This window comes from Rhagoletis zephyria, unplaced genomic scaffold (assembly GCF_001687245.7).
Source record: "Rhagoletis zephyria isolate East Lansing unplaced genomic scaffold, Rhagoletis_zephyria_1.1 Rzeph_scaffold_03431, whole genome shotgun sequence".
NCBI lineage: Eukaryota > Metazoa > Arthropoda > Insecta > Diptera > Tephritidae > Rhagoletis > Rhagoletis zephyria.
The window spans coordinates 17,947-35,854 of record NW_016160514.1 but is presented as its reverse complement, the minus strand read 5'-3'; the positions used below and the strand labels follow the sequence as shown (position 1 = coordinate 35,854).

At 36.1% G+C, this 17,908-nt stretch overlaps 1 long non-coding RNA gene across 1 annotated transcript; it reads left to right on the top strand.

Moving 5' to 3' along the window:
• Nucleotides 1–14: 14 nt before the first annotated feature.
• LOC108368981 (uncharacterized) lies at nt 15–10,676 on the top strand. Its single transcript, XR_001848442.1, has 3 exons — nt 15–250; nt 10,225–10,231; nt 10,665–10,676. It is a non-coding gene; the product is annotated as an uncharacterized LOC108368981 (long non-coding RNA).
• Nucleotides 10,677–17,908: the final 7,232 nt, after the last annotated feature.

Genomic DNA, 17,908 nt, shown 5'->3' with positions numbered 1-17,908 from the left:
TTTCCTTTTAGCCTTCAATCCCGTAATGCATCACAAAGTATTTTTGGCTAAAAAGAACTATTAACATTTTCAACGATATGGCACCTCATTCATGGCGGCCATCGCTGAACAATTGTGTGTTTACTATTCTTTGTGAATAGAAAAATATTTTAAGAACACTTTTATAAGCATTAATGGCTAAATATTTAGTGAAAAAAGATGTGCATCCATTTGTTTATGAAGAAAAGATGGTGTATTAATAAAAAGAAAAGTGATTAGTGCAGTGTTTATAAAAAAATAATTGTGAAGCAGTGGGGAAATTTTAACAACGAATAACTTAAAAACTATTAGCATTTGTACACAAAATGTTGATGATATCGGTCAATGAGCACCTCCTCAATACCCCCTGCGAATTTCATTAAAAAATTCGTAATACTTTGGGTGATATAGGAAATGGTCCATTATAGGAAATCTCAGCCTTATATGTATTCATCATACATACAAGCAGTAAAAGTGTATACCGTGATTTTGTGCCCTTATTTGTGGTGTATATTCTTTTAAAACGTATGGTAGCACACATTTGCGCTTACTGTCTGCCATTGTTATTTCTGTTTGTTTGTGAAATGTGGAAAAATTTGTAACACATTTATAAACGCGTTTTACTTAATCAATTAATTAATTAATGCGAATTAAAGTATAACAAACGCATGCCAACATTTTAAGGATAGCATATTACTGTAAATATAAGTGAAAAGTGGCGTTTTAAATTAAAATTTGCTGAAAGTAGTCGCGATATTTTAACAACAAATTACTTAAATGCTATTAGCAGCAGCATTGTGAAAGTGATAAATTCAGTTGTAGAGGACCTCCGTTAATATCCCCACCGAGTTTTATAAAAAAAATTTCTTATACTTTGAATGATATAGCTATTGGTTCCGTAATGAAAATCTCAGCCCTGAATATAAACAAAAAGCAGTCGAACATACTTCGTGTGGGAAAACTGCGTCACCTAATTAAAAATTCTGTGTACGTAGATTTTTGTCGCCCACTGTATGTGTTGATTATCAGGCTTTTTACAGCACAAGCCCGCCTGCCCACAAAAAACTTCAGTAAAAATGTTGTTAACAGCAACCCTTACTGTTCGTTGGCTACAGTGAATTAAGCAGAATTCCAATAAGAATGTAGATACCTACATAACTGCAGATGAAGTCTTGCGTTAACGTACAATTCTAATTGGATAATCCCCTTGTCATTGACCGCGTTCATTTTTGTTTTGTTCTTGTCATTATCGTCGTACAAGTGATGATCACGTGTGTGACCTTCCCATGTGGAAATGACAAATGTGGAAAAAGCAGCTGCCACAAACAACGATAGCAGAAAATCAACCCCCGAACGCGATTAGAATGCGCTACGTTGAAAAACTGGTTGTTCAGCTACGCTAATTACACTTCAGATATCCTGTGTGAAATAAATTCCATGCGCGTTTTCATATGATTCTCGCGATTATGGAAATTCCTGTATCTGCTCCCGATTTTGGCGCGCATTTTTTATTTTTACCAATTTTTTTATTATTTTTTTTTTTGTGAACACATTTCTTTAGTTTTTTTTACAATGTTTCAGATATGTTGATACGCCCGCAATTTCTATAGGAGAGAGAAAAAGACTGACTGGTTGCAAAAGAGCTTCAAGTGACAGTAAGTCCCTATCTCGCTCCCACATAGGTTGCAGAACGTTTATTTCGGAAACATGGTAATATTTGTTTTTTTTAACACAATTATCCACTTCACAAAAACTCGTATTTTATGTATTGGTTTATTTTCGTTACCACCCGCAAAATGTAGTCAGCCAGCCACCGTGCACATTGTAGCCACGTCGTTTTTTTGAAATGTAGCGCCTTCGATTCGAGACTACAAAAAACCCACTACTTGGGGATAAAATATACTGTGCGTGTGCTCCCCAAACTAAACGGCCAAACGGCTCCACTGTGCAGCTGCAAATGACGTTTGGAAACGATGAACGGCGACATGAAACGGAAAAACGAACGACGAACGGACCAATGAGAAAATAAACGCGCGCGCGTTTTGTGGTCGAATACTGCTGACGTTTGCATACGCTTGTATGTATGTGTAGTATGCATGGTCCCGCGCGTGTATGCGAGCGACTCTGTTTACGACGCTGCGAGAGAAACGCGCGCGAAACAGCAGCAGCGTGCTGACGACGATGGCGTTTTTGATACCGAAGGAACAAAGGGTCTATTTTTCGGGTGGTGGGCAAGAGAAGGGGGGAATTGTATGTGAGAAAAATAAAGTAATACTACAGTGAATATTCGAATTGAATAAATGTGCGCGGGTACATTCCCAGCGAATAAAAAATCCACGTACGAAGTGTCTAGAGGGCAACTAATAGAACAAAAAATAATACTGTTAACGCAAAGTAGGTAGACATCGTTGGCATGCTGGTAGAGTACAGGCATCCATTGGGTCAAAATGAGAAACAAAAAAAAACAGTTGGGCACAATTTCAAATATGAGGATGTGAAGTTACGTAGCCAGAGAAGAAAATATATTCCAGTCAAATCCTTTTCCATGATAATATCCACACTTCCAAAAACGAGGTTAAAAGTATGTAATCCGAGCGCTTTGAATTTGAAGTTGAAAAATTTATTACTGCCATGCATTTTATTTAAATAGGTCAAAGATTTCATTTTTTTCTATAAGTAGTTCTGCGGAAATTCCATTTCGTTTTTTTTTGTCAACTCTACTGTACTGAAAGTTTACGGCGGGTGAAATAGGCGGAAACGCCATTGCTGCCATTTGACTTCGCGTAGCATATTGCGTAATCATCTTTTCTTTGAAAAGCTTAAATGTGTCATCATTCTCATCACTTCCTTCTTATCCGCGTATTTGTTGCTTTTCAACGTGGTGGCTCGTTTCCACGTTGTACCTTGGCGGAAATTAATCAGCAGAACGTTCGCGTTCTTAGTAAAAGAAAAAATGTGCTTTTCATTTATATTGCACTTTTAACACATTTTTATGTAATAGCAGTAATTCACAAGCGAATATTAGATACATTTTAATTATCACTGGAAACTATGTACATATACATATAACAGTTAATAGCCAGTCAACGTTATGCCATAATAGCATAGAAAAGTATTCATTAAATATCCTTTACACATTTTTAAAAGTTTCTACTCCTTGCTGTTTTTCCCATTCGAATTTCCACGCACACACACGTGATTTTTTATGCAGCCATTTAATTTACACGACCGATTTTTTTTACCCGATTTGTAGTAGCATAGTCAAAGTTCCAATTGGATGTTCAAATTAGCGTGCACAGCAACAACGACAGCTACGCTACTTTCAATTAGTCCAAAGTCTTTTTTCTTTCATTTTACTATTCACACTTTGTACTATTTCTCCTTCAAAAGCCATTTTATGCGATCAACACGAAAAAACGAACCGTACACAACCACGAACAACGATCGAATGAATTGTGAAACAGAAAAACTCGACAGAAATGCGTTGTTCCAAAAAATTAACCTCCGTTTCAAATGCTTGCGCCGACCAAACCACACGAACGACCACAGACGATGCCTCCAACAAGACGGCAGTGACGCAGAGGGGGCAATGCTGAACACGACAATGGGTAATAAAGTGGTAGTGATTCGCTCTCTGCACCACTACAAAGTGTATTTCATATTTAGAGTTGACAGTGCTGCGCTGGCGAAGCGCAGGGGAAATCAAAAGTTTTACTGTCAGTGCGTTGGTTACATACTGCGCGTGGAGCAATTACTAATCGGTTTACATCAGCGATGGGCATAGTATGCTGCAAGGAGGAGTGAAACGCGAAGGGGCAGTGAGCGCAGTCGACGCCGACGTCTCTGTTAACGCAGTTAAGTTGGAGAGAGCGTGCACATTGCTGGCCTTTTGTTATATAAGTGAAAAAGCTTTTGGGTCATAATTTTTGGTTGCTATGTGTGCAATGGTTTCTAGGTTCCGGCGGCCATTTGAGAAGCATTAAAGGGGTAAGATTAACTCGCGCGCTGGATTTTTTTTCAAAAAGCGTTGTTGTGCAGATGGGGCATACATACGATTTGAGCTTTTTATGCTCTGCTCTTCCTAGCGTTGTAGCGATCCACACATGGGGATGTACATACATACATACATATAATATATGTTTTGAAGTGTAGTTTTAAGAGCAAGTAGTAGTTTCACCAGTTTGTTGTTTGTTTTCCTGTTTGCTTTGCAGCTTTGACTACTGCGCGCATTCAATTGTCGTTCTCATTTCAGCAGTCTTGCAGCGCGCGCCAAAGGTACTCTGTCTGGCCAAGGAGGTGGTGGTGAAAGCTTTATGCTGCCAAAAGTAGCAGCAGCAACAACTGTACATATGTAGTTGCTCAGCAAATCTACGCGCGTACATACAAATGTATGTACATATTTTAGTCATACATGCATACATACATGTGCTTATAGACTCGTATGTATACATGTGAAAATGTATGTGCAGATAAACAAGTTGAGCAAGTTTTGTCGTTGACACACATTTTCTACTGTTGGATCACCGCCACTGCTTGCTGCTTTGTTGCTTTCCCACTGCCGTCGAACGCCACCGCTGCTGCTAAATACTTACATATGTATGTTGTAGCACGAAAACTTGCTAGTTGGTGGCATAGCGTTGTGGAGCACTGGGCCAGTTGGCCCATGTAGGAGCGCCACTGTGCTAGGAGCATGTGTGTGTGTGTATTTATGTATGCATTCGTGTCCGTGGTTTGCGGCTGGTTTGTGCTGCTACAACTTTTTCTTGCCTGTTTGCAGTGCTATCGAATTGGTGGGGCGTTCATTTCTGTGTTTTAAGGAAATTTCCACTACTCTCTATTCCAACGGTGTTGTCATCTTTGCTGTTTTGTTTTTTTATTGTTGTTTTTTTTTTGTTACTGTGCAGTAAATACGGAAATTACAATGCATAGTACATATGTATCAGGGTAGCCAACTCGTGGGGAATTCCCCGATTTGCGGGGAATTTCGGTTTGCGTGGGGAATGGGCCGTTTTTTGTGGGGAGTTTCAGCTCGTCCAATTCTAGTATAATAAAATTTCAAATGGCTAAAAACAACCGTTGATTTTTTAGAATTTTCTTTGTCGCATTTGCTTTCATATAACGCATAAACATAATTTAATTTTATATTGAAGAAAACTGCAAAAACATCGGCGAAAAAATCCTAAAACGAAAATTTTTAACCACCTGAAACTTGCACTTTATTATTCTAGAATTGAGAGGGCTACAAAACTGCATACTCAAAAATTTTCTAGAAAATCCAATTAAAGGGCTCGAAATTTTTCTGAAATTTTGTTGATTTTTTTTTTTTTAATATTGCACAAAGTTCGAAACTTAGATTTTTACGGATTTTGTTAAAGAATGAACTATATATTTTTTTTTTAAATAGCTCAAATTACAAAAAGAAAATAATAATAATTGATGCGACTAAAAGTTTTTCGAACACTGCAAGTTTGGTTTGGCTTATCTATACAGAGGTGAATTACGTTTAAAAATAAAATAAGCAGAAAGACTAGTAATATATCAAATAAATTTTTTATTTTGTTTTGTTTTTTTTTTTTTAAGTAAAGAGATATGGGTGGGGAATTTTACGATATTTCGAGCAAAATCGGGGAATTTCATTGTCGAAATCGGGGAATTCTCAAAAAATGAGTCGGCTACCCTGATAGATATGTATGTACGCAGATTCTTGCAGTGGGAAAATAGTATTTGCATGCAATATATGCAATGAAAGCGAATAGGTTTTTACAGCCCAGTGCAGGAAATTGATTAATTTGATTTCGATTTTCTATTAGTGTTTGGAAATAAGGAAGACACCAGCATAGGTATAATCGAATTAAGTTTTCTTGGGTTTAAAGTAAATTTCCTATCTACCTGAACGTGGTCACTCTTCTATTTTTCAATGGTCCGTATTTTATTATAGAATATTTACATACATATGTACATGTTATTCTACCACAGGTTGTTTTCAATCAATGGTAGGTACAACTTTTTCTTCTTCGAACAACAGGAAACAGTTTTTTGGTTTTCATTCAATGATACAGTCGAACTTGCCTAAAGTGAACTTCTAAGCATACAATTAAGTTCTCCCTATTATGAATTGGTTTAAATATTTATGTTTCTGCACATATGAATATAAGTAAGCAAATATATTGCATTTTAGCCTCTTAGTTTTTTTTTATAATTTATATATTTAACGAGCACTGACCTTAGCCTAAGAGTTGCCTTTCTAGGACGGTCGCCTAACCTTTATAGACCTGTTTATTTACACTTTTCAACTAAAACATTCTGGTGTTAGTAAAATACTGCATACTGGGGAGATTAGGTACCCAGTTTGTTGATTAGTGGTCCTGAGCAACTGTTCTGAAAAGAAAGCGAAAATACATTAATTTATTAATAAATGTATTAAAATGTGTAGAAGAAATATATATGTATTTAAATTTGTCTGAGTATGTACATACGTACATATGTATGTAGGAATACTTGTTGTTGTTCATTAAATGAACACTACTCTCCCCCCCCCATATAAAAGATGGCAATCATATTATTCACTTTTTATACATTTTTAAATGAACAAATTATGCAAGGAAATAGGTATGTACAAACATGCATAAATACTCAGCTGATTGCTAAATGCATAAACGTTTCATATGCAAGTGTAAAATCGTAAGCACATTTGGGTGTTCAATGAAGCGCATGAAGGCAATGAATTCAGAAAAGCTGTTTAAAACCTTTAACTCAAAATATCTTCGAATAGGATTTTCTAGTATTGTACCTTGATACCCATGTGTAGTACCTAAAAATTATCGAATATATATTTAGTGTCTTTCATAAAGATAAGGTCACCTAATATTCATAAGTTTCGACTATCTACTCGCTATTAATTTTATTATTTTTATAAAAATATATTTTATTCCATAAAAAAACTCATATAAATTCAAGTTCCAAAATTGTAAAAAAATATTAAAGAAAAATCAAATCTGTTTTAGTAAAATTTAACGCTTCATATTAGGCACGTTCAGAAGGTGCAACAGCTAAGTAACTGTTGCGATTGCACCTTCTGAACCTGTTGTTTTGTACGAAATATGTATGTATGTTTGACAATTGTTTTATATACGTGAAAATGCACTACCAAACTGCATACTCAAAAATTTCTAAGAAATCTATTTAAAAATCTGGAAACTTTGACAAAAATTGGTTGCATTTTTAACAGGGACCGAGAACGCGTTCCAGTTTTGGTTTAGTACTGCATGAGAACGGCATGTATTGCCAAGAACGTTCCCGCAAAGAACCAAATGGGAACAAAACTATTGAGAGCTGTTTGAACGAGGAAAAATGCGAACAAAACTCTCGGGAACGTTCTCAAGAAGAACAGAAGGAACGAAACTTTCGGAAATGTTTCCAGAGTGAACAAAATGAAAACGAAAGTATCGAGAACGTTTTTAAGGAGGATCAAATAAGAACAAAAGTCTGACGTACGTTCTGCTAGAGAACAAAAGTTTTGAGAATGTAACGTTAAGAACGTGGGGGAGTTTGCTTGTTGAAATAACAAATCGTTTCGGTGAGAACCCAATTTGTTAATTCTAAGCCAGGGGAAATCTGGATCATTTAAACCTCCAGATCTTTTATCATTAGGGTGAACTGTCCATTTATGGAACAATTTTTCATTTTATGTGCAGGAAAAGTTCGTGTCTTTCAGTTTTTTTTATTTATTTAATTTTAATATTTAAAAATTTCAAACTACTAAATGCTATGCGAAAAATTTTCCGTTCTTCGTTAATAGTTTAGAGAAGATTTGTTCCTGTTTTGTTTTCTAACAGAAATTTCCTGAGCCTAGTTCCCAATTTTTTTCTGTTCGCATTTTATTCTCTTTGGAAAAGTTCGACAGGGTTTTGTTCTTAGATAATTCGGTTTTGGTTTTGAAGCGTACTTGGGAACAAAACTGCGAGAACGACATTAAGTTTAATAAGGTCAGAATTCGGTTTAAAAACGCCCTAGTTATGAGATAGGGCGTTCTTCAACCATATTCAGAGATAGGGCGTGGCGTACTTGAAAAAGTTTTCTAATATAGGCGTTTTCGAACTGGTTGCCGAGAAAAGTCGATCTTCCACTCAGATGTCGATATGTATCAAGAATGATAGAATACAAGATTCGCCGATCAGAGAGGATTTTTGAGAATAACTTTTGTGTCACGTCACACTGGTGCAATTGCGAGAGAGAAATGCCAAAACGTGAGCAAGAATGGAAGAAGAAGAAAAAATGTTGCAAGGAAAACGTAAACAAGTTGCACAAGTGTGACGTCATGCAAACAACGATTCTGTCAAATTCGTTAAGAGAGGAATAGCGGTCCGAGATCGGCGCAACCTATGTATTCTCTCAATCGTGGATATGTATATGCATATGTACATACCTAATATATGTACGAGTATGTATCATCCACAATCTCTAACACTCTACCCGGCGTTCCTACGACTAGGGATGTTCCGATATAAGTAAATATGAGTATGTACTCGATACTTTTGTTTCAATACCAACTACTTTTTTTACTTGAATCGATTCATTGATACCTACTTAGTATCGAAATAAAAGTACTTCTATCGAATCGATTTGAGGAAGTGCCATATCTTTCGGTCATATATTTTCTATGGAAAATAATTGCTTCGCTTTTATGAAAAATAATTGATCAAAACAATGGCACCGCCAAAATCTAAAGAGGGGATATACATATTTTTACAAAGTTCAAGCAATGCCTTGTAGCCGTAACGTTTTGTGGGAACCTTTCAAAGGTTTAATTTTTTGTCTAAATAATCGTATTACTTCTAATGTTACTAATGATCAAATAAACATATCGATACCTCAACTGAAAATATATCGAAAATATTTGAGATAGGGCGTTTTTGTACCGAGTTCTGAAAGAGGGTGGTCTTGAAAAGTTTTCTGATATAAGGCGTTTTTCAATAAAATTCTGGAATAGGGTGCTTTTGAAAAGTTTTCTCAGATAGGGCGCTTTCAATTTGGCTGCCGAGATAGGTCGATCTACCACTCAGGTGTCGCAAAAGGTATGTCACAGATAACGCCTGAAAATTACTTTCGCTTTGTTGCATATAAGAGGATGAAAAGTCATCGATATAAGTAGGCATCGATACATTCGGTTCACTCATATAAGTAGTATCAAAATAGGGATTTGAGTAAACTCATTTGAGTAGGTATCGATACTTTGATGGTCTCGGAACGTCCCTACTTACGACTTTACTGCCGAATGTCCCTAATTTAAAAAAAGGCGTAGCCGCCTTATGGGAGCAGGAATTTAGAATGTAAGTTTGGTATCAGACATACTTCTAAGCTGCTTTACCAAGTAAGGTACGTATGTACGCGGAATGTAGAGCAGTGTCTCGTAGGAAGCAGGTATCACACGATTTGTACATTTTGGCAGTCACAGAGTGTTATTGTTTAGAAATTTAAGTTCTGCTCAATAAAAGAATTTCCAGACAACACCACTCTGTTACTGCCAAAATGTATTAATCTTTACAAATCGTGTGATCACGATGACAATGTTGGTATTAAAATCTGAAAGAAAATATGGATTATCTGGTAAGGTGTTTGTTTACCTACATATGTACATATATATTTTCCCCGTGGGAATATGAACATATTTGTATAAATAGGTATGAACATACATATATATATTGTACATATCATGAGAAAAATATGATACATATTGCATACAAATGTAAATTAATGAGCAACATTGATCTGAACATATTGCGAAACATCATCATCATTTGATCGGCACACTTACTCCCAGCTACATCTGTTCGGTCGCAAAGTGGCTCAGTGGGTTAAATGTGCAATTCGCCTATTAAAAGTGGGCGAAATAGCGATGGGAAAAAGGAAGGCACAATAAAAACATAGCCGCAGCAAATCAGTGGCTACAAAATGTAATGCTACAAAACACAGTAAGTAGAGCAAGAAAAATAATCGCAACAATGCGGGAAAATACATGGGCATGAGCAAGTATGTTTGTATATATAGTATATATGTACATGCATGCATACATACATACGTACATAGGCATAAATGTAGGCGATGCAGAAAAGCAAAGTGTCACAACAAATAAATGCAACTAGCAAGAAAAGTGCTTTTTTTCTTGTTGCAGTTAAAAGTGGGCCACGCGCAGGTTGCTTCGCCAAGAGAACTGGTTGAATGCGCCACGCTGGAAGTGGGGCAGTAGTGTAGTTTTATATGTACATACTCACTTCGAGGTACCCTGTAGAAAAAACCAAACCATTGCCATCTGAATGTTGAATATTATAGTGAGTGTTGGAAGTTTGGCTTTATTTTCGCTAAATTTGCTTTTTTTGCTTTAGGGTTCTTTGAGCTTAGTCGCGAAAATTCCGGTCTGCCCCCAACTAAAAAAAAGAAAAATCTTTTTTATAAAATAGAACAAAACTGTTAAGCTATCTCTATGGTTTTTCCAAAAAAGGAAACTCTTTTTTATGCAGAAGATAAAGAAACAACGANTCTCTATGGTTTTTCCAAAAAAGGAAACTCTTTTTTATGCAGAAGATAAATAATAATACGCAGTTATTTCGATTTTTATTAGGTTGCCTAATTAAAAGCAAAGAATGAAGAAACAACGGTGCGCTGGCTTACAGCTCTACTCATCGCGCTGCTAACATAAACTATTCGATAGGTATTCCAGCCTGAAGGCCTATCTGGGATGGGCATCTGCCGCCTGAGAAAATTCAATCAGCGCACAGTGCGTTTTTCACTCTAGCTTAGTAGATAGCTTTCGTTGTGGTTTCATAAAGTACTTGATGCTTATGGTCCCTGTTTCGGGAACCACCCAATCTAACATAACCTAACCTAAATATTAAATATCTTCACTTGACGAGAAGCTTATTCCCGTAAGGTCGTTCTGTATCGAGCGGAAAAAATTGTAATTTGATGGAACAAGGATGGGTTAGGGCTTCCCTTCCGGTATCACCGAGATAAGTTTTAAGTTAAGTTTAAGTGCGATATGCGGCCGAGCATTGTCATGGTGGAAGAATAATGTCTCATATTTGGTTGCCCATTCTGGCCGTTTTTTTCGAAATTTCTCCACTTCAATTGCATCGGTTGTTGTCTATAGAGAGCCCCGTTGATCGTCTGATCACTTTTAATAAGCTCATGACACAGGATTCCCTTCTTTTCCCAGCAAATGCATTTCCCTTGCTGCTATGGCTATTAGGCTTTGCCGCTTTGGCGTCGATGGTCCGGGTTTGCTGCGTTTAACATACACCTTTTGACGCTTAGCATTGTTGTACCGTTGAAGAGGCAGTTGGGAAACAGTAACACCATATCTCTTTTGTTTTGAGTTCGTGAGACATTGGGTTTGGCACGGTTCTTTGCCCAAATTTACCTCCGATTCGGCGTTACAAACGTTGATGGCCTTTCGCGCGCTCCTTGTCGGATATGTCAAAATCACCACTTTTGAAACATCGGAACCAGGCGGAAATTGATATTGTATGCTCTCGAGTTTTCACATGGAAACAGAAAACTTAATTACATTGCTGATATTTTCAAAGCAAAATAATGGTGTCCTCTGTTAACAATCCTTTAAACTTGCTTGTCTATCTTGATTTTTTTTAGCTATAAATCAAATATTGATTTCACTTTGTTTTCACGCCCGTTTAGCTTTTTATCTGGAAAACTTCTGGCAACACTGATTCTAGTACCCAAATAGCACAGCTGAACTCAATAGTTCGGAACTACTTCCGTTTTCCTGCAGGGTTTAAACTGCATGCATACCCTGCAGAAAAAAATTTTCAATTGCTAAAAAGCAACAATCTTGTTGTTAGCTTTTTTGCGGGATTTCTATAAAATATATAACTTTGCAAATACTTCTTCGAGTTGAGGACAAATAGAAGGAAGATCGAAATTTCATTCTATCATTTTGAAGTTATGCCTGACGGAGTTTGAATAAGGGACCACCTACAGCAGAATATGTAAACAAATATGAAATGTAATAAGATAAATAAAGTAAACAATATTTTGTTTTTCTTTTTGATATCTTATGTTCAAAAGAAGTTAGTTACAAAGAAGTTAGTTACATAAAATGCATAGGGAACCACCATTGACTATTTCGCGGGCGTTGTAATGGAAATATAATTAGCTTTCGTCAAAGAAAATATACAGATAATAGTGATAATAGTGACTTTTACTGACTTTAAAGTTAGCTTATAGTTAGATACATTTCCTGCAGGGTATACATATATGTACATACGAATGTATGTATGCATATTCACAAGTACATAACATAGTGCAACTGTTGTTGTTGGTCGGTAAGTGGAACCTGCCTCCGTTTTACGTATTGGCAATAATCATGGGAATTGAATTTGCAACGTCAGTGTTGGAAGATGGAATAGAGAAGATGAGGCAGGAATAGAACTGGTTTCTAGAACAGCAAGAAGTGGTGAATGAAATTCCTTTTGATAGTTAAACACAAGCCACTTAGATAAATACATATATACATACAAACGAAGTGCAGGCTAGGTAGCCGCGGTCGTCTATAAGACACACTTAGGCTCAAGGGCCATTGTGACGCCGCATGTGGGGTTAGCAACTCCAATTCCTCCTAAACACATTTTGACTTCGCAAGAGTTTTAGAAGATTCCTGATTTCCACGCATCTAAGCTACCCCAAGTTATTGAAGAATTGTCTTCGTCGATACGCATACTTGCCAATTAGGCAGTGCTTTTGCATGTGATTTCGTCATGCTATCTGCAGGGGAATTCCTGTTTCACCATTTACATTCTCAATAGGGAGTTTGGTTCAAAATCGCCTTTCAATTCCTCTCAAAGTCGCAGTGTCCTGGAACCCATATTTTCACCTGTCATTTCATTTCAGGGCTACCATGGAGGTTGTCGAAGGATTTGATTGACGCCTGGCTGTCAGTGAAGATATAGATATCAGCTTGGGATATAATATTGCACCAGTTTAGTGGCCCTGTCGATTACCATCAGTTCCGCTTGAATAACGCTATAATGGTCCGGAAGACGAAAGCTAAGGTAGATTCCCAGGTGTTCGAAGTATACACCTCCAACAACCCTATTTTCGAGCTTTGAGCTACCTGTGTAAACAAGGATGGACTCGCCACTTCTTAGAGCGTCTCGTATCCTACCATGCCCATAACTATCATACGAATTGTCTCAAGGCTTGCGACCTGTTTGCCATGTACGACTACATAGATCTATTGGAAGAAAATTCAGAAGAGCATATAGTGCCTTAAGTGGTGTTCTCATCGCACCAGTTATGAGCGTGGATGCAATCATTAGGTCTTTATCCATATTTTTTAAGTTTATCCCTTTTCGAATGGTGTCCCACCATAGAGAATTGGTTTAACTACCGCTCTATATAGCCAGTGTAATATTTTAGCTTCCATCCCGATCTTTTTCCTATCGATCTGCAGCAAGAGTATAGTACTACTGTTGCGAACTCTATCTGTAAAATTTTTGCCCACTTTGGTTTCCTATCTAGTGTGATACCTATATATCTTCCTCTAGAGTTATAGGATCAAGGAGGGGTATCCTGAACGTTTCTAGGTCCGCCTCTCAGGATATGTTCCCAGTTCTCGTCTGTTACAACATAGAGATAGTTTGTTAAGAGTGTTTTGAATTAGATCGACAATGGTTGAGAGATGTTTGCTAAAGCAAAGCTATTACAATATCGTCGGGGTATCTTATCATCAATATCTTCAAGTTCTTGAAGGAGGCTGTCTACTGCTCTGTTCCAGATGAGATTGCGTGAGATAACGCCACCTGAACGTACCCCTGACCGGGCCCCTTTTAATTTGTGATGCACCGAATCTTGCGTTCGTCGATAAACAAGGCTAGCGGTTTGCTTACTGCCAGATTTTTCAGCGATGAGAAGAACGAAGTGTATTGCAACAAAAACAAATATGTAAGTAAATAAGTAGTAACAACCACCCTACAATGCATTTATGCAGCACCAGTGAGAAATAATAGCAATGCAAAAGGATGATGTGCAGTTTTTTTGTTGAAGTGGCAATTGCTGTTGCGTTGTAATTTGCAACTTGCAACTCTATGTTTTGATTTCAATTGTTGTTTTCTCGTTAGCTTTATTGATATGTGTGCAAAATTGGGTTAGTGGCGCATTTTGTGTAAATCATGACAATCAGTTGCATGCAACACCAACAACAAGCATGGCAACAATAGCAACAACAGTTTGAGTTGAGAACACAGGACGAAGTGCAGTTAAGCGAGTTGCGGAAGAGTATCTACTAGTATATCATTCTATTCGCTGCACTACTATAGCTCGAACACAATGAAAACGACAAGCTATAGACCACAGCTGTCAAATTATTGCTACACGTACTCTTATGTAGATAATTATTTTAGCGACGACCGGGCTACGCGACGGCGGTGGTTGTGGCCAGATTAGATTGTATTTCTATTTTTCCGGCGACAGATAAGGTTCTTCCTCTTCTTTTATGTCAAACGCATACAAATTTATGATGCCGCTGTCGCGTTGAAAAAAATTATGTCGTCATCGACAAAGCGTTTAGATAACAAATTGGAAGCTGTGGCCCGTAGCTCGTCGTTTTCAATGTGTTCAGAACTTTATTATTTTGTTCATTCGGCGCCTTCTTGGTTGTGCTAACAACATTTATACGTGGAAAAAAATTTATGCACATGCATAAATGCATATGAAGCAAACAAATTGTTTTCATATATGGTCTACGGTAGTGCGTGCACTGTAACGACTAAGTCCTTATAACNGAAGAGTATCTACTAGTATATCATTCTATTCGCTGCACTACTATAGCTCGAACACAATGAAAACGACAAGCTATAGACCACAGCTGTCAAATTATTGCTACACGTACTCTTATGTAGATAATTATTTTAGCGACGACCGGGCTACGCGACGGCGGTGGTTGTGGCCAGATTAGATTGTATTTCTATTTTTCCGGCGACAGATAAGGTTCTTCCTCTTCTTTTATGTCAAACGCATACAAATTTATGATGCCGCTGTCGCGTTGAAAAAAATTATGTCGTCATCGACAAAGCGTTTAGATAACAAATTGGAAGCTGTGGCCCGTAGCTCGTCGTTTTCAATGTGTTCAGAACTTTATTATTTTGTTCATTCGGCGCCTTCTTGGTTGTGCTAACAACATTTATACGTGGAAATGCATATGAAGCAAACAAATTGTTTTCATATATGGTCTACGGTAGTGCGTGCACTGTAACGACTAAGTCCTTATATGTATAGTAGCAGTAAAATCAGCAGCAAAGTGAGAAACATCAGCAGCAACAGAGGTATTACTTAAAAATTTAAGTTACCAGCAAAGCAAGTGTTGCGTACATAGTTGCCGAGTAGGGAGAGTTACGTACTATAATCCCGCGGGGCCAGGTTCGATCATCGGTTCCAGCGATTACCAAGCATTTTGATTTTATTTTTAATATTTTGAATTAAATTGATTTGAATTGAGATCTATTTTTTTCGTTTGTTTTGTTTCATTTCACATTATTTATTTTATTATTAGTTAATTTAAAATTGTTGGTTTAATTTTATAAAAACAAGTCCACACAATTATAATTACTTACATGAAAAATAAATAAGAGCAATGATTGAATCAGAGGGTGCAAAAATAGAATCATAAATTTCGATTTTCATTAAAATTATGCCGATTTAAATTTTTGATTGTTCAATTCTTGACCTTTGGTAAAATTTTGTATGAAAAGTTAGTTTGAGTATTATATTTCTATCTTCAGAAATAATCAACTTATACATATGTACATATGCATATACACTGCCGGAACAAAGTATTGGCACAGCAAATTCTTCACAATATATGCAAAAATTTTTATTCTAATATTTTTCCGCCAATTTTGCATAAAAATATGGTTCATTCAACAAAAAAAACATAAAAATATAATTCCTAAACTTTGTGCAAAACTCGCGAAAATTCAGTAAATTTTCATCAAAATTTTCAACTTTTTAATCAGATTTTTTGGAATTTTTTTGAGTATGCAGTTTTGCAGCCCATTAAATTACAGTAAAAAATCTGATTAAATAGCTGAAAATTTTCATGAAAATTTGCTGAATTTTCGCAAGTTTTGCACAAAGTTTAGGAATTATGTTATTATGTTTTTTGTTGTTGAATGAACCATATTTTTATACAAAATTGGCGGAAAATTTTTAGAATGAAAATTGTTGCATAGGTATATTGTGAAAAATTTGCTGTGCCAATACTTTGTTCCGGCAGTGTATGTACATATGCATGTATGTATGTACTTCCTGCTTGGCATTTTTTAACGATATTAAAAATATTACGAGTATAAATATTCGTAGCATGAAAATCAAGTGCGGCTACGCTAAGAATAATAAAAAAAAATGTTAGTGTTAAATATTTGAAACAGGAAATTCGGTTGAAAACCGGAACGTTTCTAGGTTAGGCGTTGGGAATGTTGTGCGGAGCATGAATAACGCAAATTAAAAAAACGTTTTTATGTAATTAAAAAAAAGAAATGCGACAAGCAGCCTTTATACAGATAAAAGAGTTATGTCAAAAATCTAGACTGTTTATTCAGGGCAGATATTACGTATAAGAGCACACTTTACATAAGTTTAGCTAACAAATGTGGGCCTACGCACGTAAATTACATATACAAAAATTTCAGCTTTCTAAAACTAAAAATTTTACTTTATAAATTTTATCCACATTTTCACTTCGTACTAACTAAATTTATATTATTAACAACAAAACAAGTACTACATACATATAAAGTATTTGAATAAACTCCTCTGATCCGAAAGTACTTGAATAAACCCATATTTTGATTTAAAACCCCCTACAGCTAAAATATATAAATATTAAAAAAAAAAATTGTAATAAAAATAATTTTAAAAATGATGACGGCATCAAATAACTGCACCGGATTATGAAACAGTTTTTAATAGTTAAATCTTATGTATTTATTATGTTTTCCCAGTAAATTTCTTATACTAACGTTAACGTATACAAATGGCATGTATTTGATGAATAAATTTAAACGTTGAAACAGCTAAAAAGTAAAGCCATAAAATTTAACTTACACAAAATGGGTTGACGATTACAAAAAAAAAAAAAACAAAAGCAAGCACTAAGAAATGAATAAATTTAAGTAACTGTGAAGGAAAAAAGAAAGTAGCAAATAACGTCGAAGAAAAACCAGTTGAACACGATTTTATTACGTTTGCGTGACGAGTTGAGGTGCGCAGCTAAAGGAAAAAAATGCAAGAAATATTAAAGAAAAAAAGAAATTACAGCACATAAATGGAAAATATGTAGAGTATATTTGGTAAGTAGCAAGAGAAATAATGCTTACATAAGAAATTGTTATATATGTACACATCGGTGTAGCCCGAATGAAATTTAGGGGGGGGGGGGGGGGGGGCTCGACCCTATTAAGCTGGCATTTCAGGGTACTATTTTATATAACTATATATAAGGAAAATTTCAAAGTTACCTAANGGCATTTCAGGGTACTATTTTATATATATATAAGGAAAATTTCAAAGTTACCTACCTGGCTACGCCCATGTACATATACAAAAACATATGTATGTATGCATCTTTTTCGAACAAAAAAGGTGAACAAATTTATGTGATGACATGCGCAAAAAGTTAGGAATTTCGGAATACGAAACGCAAGGAGGATAGGGATGTGGGAAAAACAACGATGCATCGAAAATATCGATGTTTTGTTCGATCCACAACAATTCATCTAATCGATGCATAAATGGTCGCACTATCTATGTATCGATGTTCATTCTTGATCCAAATCGCTTTCTTAAAAAACCTCGCAAATTGGTAATCAGCAGCGAAGAA